The 8,993-nt window shown below is 48.8% G+C and overlaps 1 long non-coding RNA gene across 1 annotated transcript; it reads right to left on the bottom strand.

Moving 5' to 3' along the window:
• Positions 1 to 392: 392 nt before the first annotated feature.
• Positions 393 to 3,619, bottom strand: LOC128309293 (uncharacterized). The gene is made up of 3 exons (XR_008288852.1): positions 3,180 to 3,619; positions 2,787 to 3,070; positions 393 to 456 (listed from the first exon to the last, which is right to left on the bottom strand). It is a non-coding gene; the product is annotated as an uncharacterized LOC128309293 (long non-coding RNA).
• Positions 3,620 to 8,993: the final 5,374 nt, after the last annotated feature.

The following is an 8,993-nucleotide window of genomic DNA, read 5'->3' on the forward strand; positions in this document are numbered from 1 at the left end:
CTGAAGGGTTTACCGTTCACCTCTTACGTCGATGCCGTACCTCGAGTACTAATTGGTGTAGATAATTGTCGTTTGGGAAAGCCGCTAAAATGTACAGAAGGACGGGTTAATGAACCGATTGCTTCGAAAACTAGGCTGGGCTGGATGATATACGGACCCTGCCCTATTGCAACCGCTAGTGTAACCGGAGGACACAGAAGTTTTCACATCTGCAGCTGCGAAGGTAACGTCGATGGTGTACTCACAAGCGAGGTTAAGGCGTTCTTCTCGTTGGATTCACTGGGTATCACTAAGCCATCACGCTTACTCAAATCCAAGGACGATGAACGTGCCCTGGTGATACTTAACCGAGAAACCAAACTGCAGGGCGATCGATTCGAAACGGGCTTGCTATGGAGATATGATGACGTCCGATTGCCATGTAACAAAGCTGCAACGATGAAACGGTACGAGCTCCTGAAACGAAAAATGAGTAAAGATCCGGAGTTAGCTGCGGCGGTTAATCAGAAGATGAGAGATTACATCCAGAAGGGCTACATTCGACGTTTATCAGCGAGTGAGGCGGAGGACAAACGACCAAACGACTGGTTTTTACCTATTTTCCCGGTTACCAACCCTAATAAACCGGGAAAAATTCGCATGGTTTTTGACGCGGCGGCAAAGGTGAGTGGAGTCAGCCTTAATTCGTTCCTTTTAGCGGGACCCGATCTGCTTGCCGGGCTCCTTTCCGTTCTCTTTAAGTTCCGAGAGTTTCGCGTCGCTGTTGTGGGAGACATTCGGGAAATGTTCCATCAAGTGATGATGCGAACGGAAGACCAACGAAGCCAGATGATCCTTTGGGATGGAGACGATCCAAACGGCGATCCAGCCGTATACGTGGTCACCGTGATGACGTTTGGCGCTGCTTGTTCGCCGAGCAGCGCACAGTTCGTGAAGAATCGCAACGCAGAGCGATTCGAGGAAGAGTTCCCGCGTGCGGCAAAATGCATCAAAGACGAGCACTACGTGGACGATATGCTCGTGAGTGTGGAAACGGAGGAAGAGGCCGTATGCCTAGCGAAAGAAGTTCGGGATGTTCACCAAAAAGGAGGATTCGAAATCCGGAATTGGGTATCTAATTCGTTAGACGTGGTGAGGCAACTGCAGACACAGGCGGAACATCAGAAAAGCATCGATGTCGGCTACGGTTTAGCAACGGAAAAGGTCCTCGGTATGTGGTGGGACACGGCTTCCGACACGTTTACTTTCCAGCTCTCGACGCAGTTTACTGAAAAGCTACAGGCTGGCAAATCGTGCACAACGAAGCGTAACCTACTCCGGATCCTGATGAGCATCTACGATCCCATGGGTTTGCTCGGGATGTTCCTGATGTATTTAAAAGTTCTCCTGCAAGAGATATGGCGTTCCGGAATAGGATGGGATCAGGAGCTGCATGACCAACCGGCGGAAAAGTGGTTAATTTGGCAACGAGTGCTCCCTGATGTCCAGAAGGTGAGAGTCAGAAGGTGTTATCGAGCGGTTACGTCGATTCGCGCTGGAGTAGAGCTGCATGTGTTTTGCGACGCAAGTGAATGTGGGATGGCCGCGGTCGCTTATTTGAGGTACGAAGAAGACGGAGTTGTGGAATGCTCTCTCGTTGGATCGAAAACTCGTGTGGCTCCGATGCGTTTCGTCTCGATTCCGCGACTAGAGCTACAAGCGGCGGTGATTGGTGCCCGATTAGCGGCTACGATCGTCAACTCACACCGATTGAACATCTCGCGCACGGTGTTTTGGACAGACTCGCGGAACGTGTTGAGTTGGTTGCGTTCTGATCATCGTCGCTATAATCAGTTCGTAGCATTTCGAGTCGGAGAACTGCTCGAAACAACGGAGGTTGAGCAATGGCGTTGGATCCCGACGAAAATGAACGTAGCTGATGACGGGACCAAGTGGACGAAAACACCGGATCTATCGCCAACTAGTCGCTGGTTCAACGGTCCGAGCTTCCTATGGGGCTCTGAATCACTCTGGCCTGGCTCGGAAACAACATCTCCAGACACCCCCGAAGAACTACGTCCCAACGTGTTGCATCATACGGTACAGGAGCCTCTCATTAATTTCCATCGTTTCTCGAAATGGAGAAGGCTTCTACGGGCAGTTGCGTATGTGGTAAGATTTGTCACTAATGTCCGTCGTGCCATCAGGAAAGATGTCATTTTAGGTGAACCGCTAACACAAGAAGAGCTGACACGGGCCGAGCAGATCATCATCACCCAGATACAGGCGGACGTGTATGCGTGTGAAATACGCTCTCTGAAGAAGGATCCCTCTCAGTTGCAGCCGTGGAAGAGCAGGGTGGAGAAGAATAGTCCTCTCTACAAGTTATCGCCGGTACTAGACGAACACGGAATAATAAGGATGCGAGGGCGCCTGGCCGGGACGTTGTCGGTCAGCGAAACACTGCAGCAACCGATTATCCTCCCTCGGAAGCATCGTGGAACAGAGTTGTTGATACTCAGCTACCACGAACGATATCGGCACTGTAACCACCGCACGGTTGTTAGCGAGCTGCGAGCTCGCTATTATATACCCCGGGTCCTTGGTGAGTACAACCGTGTACGTAAGTCCTGCCAGCGATGCAAAATAGACGGAGCCACTCCGGAGCCTCCCTCGATGGGAAACGTACCATCCCAACGAGTTGCGGTCGGGCAACGAGCCTTTTCATTTACAGGCGTGGACTATTTTGGACCCCTCCTGGTTGCCGTAGGAAGACGAGTAGAGAAGAGGTGGGGAGTCATATTCACCTGTCTGACGTGCAGAGCTATCCATTTGGAGATGGCTCACTCCCTCACAACGGCGTCCTGCATTATGGCGATTCGGCGCTTCATCGCTAGGCGCGGAAAACCGATAGAGATCATCAGCGATAGGGGAACCAATTTCGTCGGGTCGGCTCGGGAGCTCGAGGAAGCCTTGCAGACAGTGGATGTTAACGCGATGATGGACGAATTCGTTGGGCCCGAGATGAAATGGAGTTTTAATCCGCCAGCCGCACCACATTTCGGCGGATGCTGGGAGAGACTGGTCCGGTCTGTAAAGAAAGTGCTGGGTCAATTTGAGCTTCCACGAAAACCGACGGACGAGGTGCTGATGTCGACGCTAACGGAAATCGAGTTCATCATCAACTCGAGACCACTTACCTACGTGCCGTTGGACGACGAGATGGACACACCGATCACACCAAACCATCTACTACTCGGAAGCTCCAACGGGTGCAAGCCGCCCGCCGTATTTGACGACAGTGGTATCGCCGCTAAATCAGCGTGGAGAGCCGCCCAACGCAACGCTGACGTATTCTGGAGGAGATGGGTATCGGAATACCTCCCCACGCTGACCCGTCGATCTAAGTGGTTTGTGTCGGTGCGGCCGATTCAGGTGGGAGATGTAGTGATAGTAGTCGACAATTGTTTGCCGCGGAACAGTTGGCCAAAGGGACGCGTGATCGATGTAGTTAGGGCCCAGGACGGTCAAGTAAGACAGGCAAGCGTCCAAACCGCCAGTGGAATTTATAAGCGACCTGCAACAAAGATTGCGTTATTAGATGTACGGAAAGGAAACTTACCTGCGTGAGCTAGGAATGATAAACAAAATACGGCGCATGGTAAAGTGACAGCGATCGGCAGCGACAGCAACAGGAAGTAGAGTGAGAGTGAGTAGAGGATGAAAGCCAGTTGTCTCACTGCGGGAGGCAATGTTGTAAACAAACGATGTTTACACCGACCGCTGCTGTCACTGTCGGACATTATATCGTATTTACGAAGTTGTCGGAAGAAAGCTTCACGGTCGGGATATCTGAGTACCGCGGTGAGTGAAGGACTAACCGAAAAAGAATGTATATAAGGGCAGGACGACGCGCGAGACGCCCTTTTTTACCGCTAGAAAACGTTGACGAATAAAGAACTAATTTTTTGGTTCGCTCTAGTGAGATAGCGTTCCTAATTAATTATCGACTTTTTTGCGTTTTCTACAGAAACATACTTAAAAAATCCTTCATTGCAGGAATACGGTACGTGGATGCGGACGATTACCAACGCGGCTGTTTCTGTTACGCCACCACCACAGCCTCAAGCGAAGAAGAGCGATAACAAGGTCGTAAACGCACACCACGAATCCCGCTCAACCAGAGTACCACCACGAGAAGACTTTGGTTGTTTGATATGCCAAAAGGAGACATGCAAAAGCGGCCCTGATTGTGAGAAGCTTATCGCGTCTACGACAAATGAACGATGGGGTTATGTACGCAGATATCGCATTTGCAGGAGGTGTCTGTGGAGGCACACCGGACGATGCCACATCTCGGCACCATGCGACAAGGATGGATGTTCCTTGTTTCATCATGAACTGCTGCACGGGGAAGCGATTTCCCGAGACTCTGTGGCTACACTTGCCCACGACTGCCGTTCTGAGACATCGTTGTTAAGGTATGTGCCCGTTACCTTGTATGGCCGAGGCAAGAAAGTTAATACTTTCGCACTTCTCGACGAGGGCTCTTCCGTTACGCTAATGGATCACGCCCTACTACAGGAGCTAAACCTCACAGGAACACCCAACCCGATTTGTCTAAGTTTCACCGGTAACCAAAAGAGGGAAGAGTACTTATCTCACACAGTTGCCGTTGGCATCTCAGGCGTGGGCAAGGAAGGAAAGCAATACACGATGCCGAAAGTACACACCGTTGTCAAGCTGGCGCTTCAGAAACAATCGCTGGTATTACCAGAACTTGCTGAAAAGTACAACCACCTGCGAAACGTTAAGGCGCGGAGCTATCGGGGAGCTACTCCAAGGATCTTAATCGGCGTCAACAATTTCTTCCTTACTCGCCCGCTTAAAACAATCGAAGGAACTGCAGAGGAACCGTTTGCTACCAAAACACGTCTCGGCTGGGTGATCTGTGGTCCACACAACCAGCACATGCACCGAAATGTAGAAGGACCAAGCGATGTACATTTGTGCACGTGCACCAAATCCGATAGTGACCTAGAAGCAGCGTTGCGGGAATATTTTACCTCGGAAAACGGTGATACAGTGAACCGGCGAAAGGTCCTGTCGAAGGATGACGAACGAGCGCTTGCGCTACTGGGTGCCCACACAAAGTTTGTCAACGAACGTTACGAAACCGGATTGCTTTGGCGATCGGACAATATTAGCCTGCCAGACAACCGTCACATGGCCGTGCATAGGATGGAGTGCCTAGAAAAACGACTAAGAAAAGATAAGGACCTCGCCATTGTGATCAACAACAAGCTGGAGGACTTCCTTAAAAAAGGGTATGTAAGAAAAATATCGGACGATGAACTGATATCTACTCGTAACTATGCTAGGAAATGGTACCTGCCGATATTCCCAGTGACAAATCCAAACAAGCCTGGGAAAGTCCGTTTGGTGTGGGATGCTGCCGCAGAGGTAAGAGGAATATCCTTAAACGCGAGCTTACTATCCGGACCCGATCTGCTTATACCTCTGCCTACAATTCTGTATCGCTTCCGAGAGTATCGTTTTGCCGTCGCCGCGGATATAAGAGAGATGTACCACCAAGTGTCGATACGCGAAGAAGACCAACATAGTCAACGTTTTCTCTGGAGGTGGGGTGTTACGGAACAGAAGCCAGAAGAATTTGTCATGACCAGAATGACATTCGGAGCCGCAAGCTCACCAACTAGCGCGCAATATGCCAAAAATCTGAATGCCGATCGATTCATAGATGAGTTTCCCCAAGCCGTCAGGTGTATAAAAGAACAGCACTATGTGGACGATTTGCTGATTAGTATTGAAAGCGAGGATGAGGCGATAAAATTAGCAACAGAGGTGCGCTATATCCATGCGCAGGGCGGTTTCCAGCTTCACAATTGGCTTTCTAATTCAAACAAGGTTGCAGCAAAATTCTCGGGAAACGAGTTACAGCAGCGCGATTTCCATATAGACCCCTTGTCTCACGTGCAGAAGGTACTCGGAATGTGGTGGGATCAGCAGACAGATACCTTCAGCTTCAAGCTACTACCCAAACGAGACGGAGACATCCTGAATGGAGAAAGCGTGCCGACCAAGCGACAAATTCTTCGCGCACTCATGAGTATATACGATCCCCTGGGACTAATCGCTGGTTTTCTCTTATATTTGAAGGCTATTCTGCAAGAAGTGTGGCGATCTGGCACAGGATGGGATGAAGAAATCCAGCATGATGCATATAAAAAATGGAAACTGTGGCTTACAGGTCTACCCGTTGTGCAACAAATCGCTATTCCTCGTTGTTATCGTCGAAACATACAACTCGAAAATACTGTAATACAGCTACATGTATTCGTGGACGCCGGGCAAGATGGGTATGCGGCTGTAGCTTATCTTCGGTTTCAGCAGGGCGAGGACACTGAGATATCGCTTGTAGGCGGCAAAGCAAAGGTAGCTCCTATCAAATATATGTCTATTCCGCGAATGGAACTTCAAGCGGCAGTCGTAGGATCCCGTCTAGTTACGACTATACTACAAGCGCATGACCAACCTATAACACAACGATTTTTGTGGACAGATTCCAGAGATGTTATGTGTTGGATAAATTCCGATCACCGAAAATATAGCATCTTCGTAGGCCACCGAGTAGGAGAAATCCTGGACAACACTGACGTCGAAGAATGGCGATGGATTCCGACGAAACTAAACGTTGCGGACGAGTGCACTAAGTGGACCAATTTTCGTCAACATCTAAGTTCAAGTGAGTGGTTTTCTGGTCCAGATTTCCTTAAAAGGCCGCAGCAGGAATGGCCAACAGCGGAAACTAATAGTTTTGAAACAGATGAAGAAGCACGAAAGTGCGTAGCACTACACCAAGTCAGCGAGCAGTTCATCGTTTTTGAACGTTTTTCAAGCTGGAGAAGACTCCTCCGAGCGGTGGGATACGCATGGCGTTTTATACACAACGCAAGGAACCCTACCACGCGACACGAAGGAGCACTCACATCTCTCGAACTGCAACTATCTGAACGAACCATCCTGAAAGCTGTACAAGAACGAGACTACCCCGAAGAATACAAACAGCTTAGTGAAGCGCAGACGACGAAGACATCAGTACGCATCAAACGAAACAGTCTTTTATATAAGCGAAGCCCGTATATTGATGAAGAAGGACTATTGCGGGTTAAAGGGAGAATAGACGCGTGCCCCTTTATTGGTTCGGACATAAAAAGGCCAATAATACTCCCTAAATCCGGTATAGTGGTAGATCTAATTATAGACGATTACCATCGAAAACTGCGCCACGGAAATCATGAAACGGTTTTAAACGAAGTTAGAGCCAAGTTCGACATTCCGGCCCTACGCAGAGCCTGCCGTCGTGTGAAAAATAATTGCCGTTTTTGTCGGATCAGAGAGTCTAAATCCTACGCTCCCATGATGAGTCAACTTCCACCAGCTCGATTAGCCGTGCACATGAGACCCTTTTCATTCACCGGGATCGACTATTTCGGTCCACTGTTCGTCACGACGGGTCGTGGAAGGACAGAAAAGAGATGGGGTGTACTGTTTACTTGCATGACAATCCGAGCAGTACACATAGAAGTAGCTCATGCCCTTTCAACAGACTCGTGCATCTTGGCGTTAAGAAACTTCATGGCTCGAAGGGGCACACCGAACGAGATTATCAGTGATAATGGCACAAACTTCGTTGGAGCCAACAGAGAACTGTTAGAAGCCGCCAAAAGAATCGACACAGGAAGACTGATGGAAGAAATCAACATCCCGAACACCAAGTGGAATTTCAATCCGCCATCCGCCCCGCATTTTGGTGGTGCGTGGGAGAGAATGATACGAACTGTTAAAAGAACCCTCGAAAAAATGCCATTTCAACGACTCCCGACTGACGCGCTGCTGAACTCCATGCTCATCGAAGCTGAAAGCATAGTTAACATGCGCCCTCTGACGCATGTCCCTGTTGACAGAGATGAAGACGCACCGCTAACCCCAAACCATTTTCTTTTAGGGTCATCCTCCGGTGTAAAACCTCTGCTTCCCCTTGATGACCGGTCTGCAACGTTACGCAACACATGGGCAACATCTCAAGTATACTCCAATATCCTGTGGACAAAGTGGCTAAAGGAATATTTGCCCACACTCACGAAGCGAACAAAATGGTTTGAACCCGCTCCACCTATCAAAATAGGCGATCTGGTGTTAATAGTTGATGAAAATAACCCGCGAAACTGCTGGCCACGAGGAAGAGTAGTCGAAACGGTGAAATCAAAGGACGAAATAGTACGGCGAGTAGTGATTCAGACCGCTAAAGGTACACGGCTCGAGCGACCGGTTGTGAAAGTAGTAGTTTTAGAAGTCGGACAAGAAGGAAGCACCACAGCTGTGTAGCTGTCGCACGGGGGGGAGTGTCAACGATATCGCCGTTATCGTTAACTTGTCCGATCGGTAGTTGGGTAAATGCGCTCGGGGAATTTTCGATCTTCGAAAACTCGCAGCACGAGAGAGAGTATCGAAGAAGAGAGAGAGAATAAATGCACCATGTCGTTCTTGCATACGCACTATCAGTAAGGCACAGAACGGTACGGTTTTTTTAGCACCGCTTAAAAAGAGTATTGTCGCCTAGTTATTTTCTTCCTACGTCCGTAGATCTGTTCGCATTGCGAACAAACTTTGTAAATCCAAAACGAACTTTGTACTTTGCTGTGAAGTTCCACCTGGAATGAGTTTTCATGCAAAAACTGTCTATTTCAACTAACTTTGTAAATCCAAAACGAACTTTGTACTTTGCTATGAAGTTCCACCAGGAATGAGTTTTCATGCAAAAACTGTCTATTTCAACTAACTTTGTAAATCCAAAACGAACTTTGTACTTTGCTATGAAGTTCCACCAGGAATGAGTTTTTATGCAAAAACTGTCTATTTCAACTAAATTGATCCAACCAAAACGAACTTTGTACTTTGCTATGAAGTTCCACCAGGAATGAGTTTTCATG

The sequence above is a fragment of the Anopheles moucheti genome, unplaced genomic scaffold, assembly GCF_943734755.1.
Source record: "Anopheles moucheti unplaced genomic scaffold, idAnoMoucSN_F20_07 putative_Y_24, whole genome shotgun sequence".
NCBI classification, from domain to species: domain Eukaryota; kingdom Metazoa; phylum Arthropoda; class Insecta; order Diptera; family Culicidae; genus Anopheles; species Anopheles moucheti.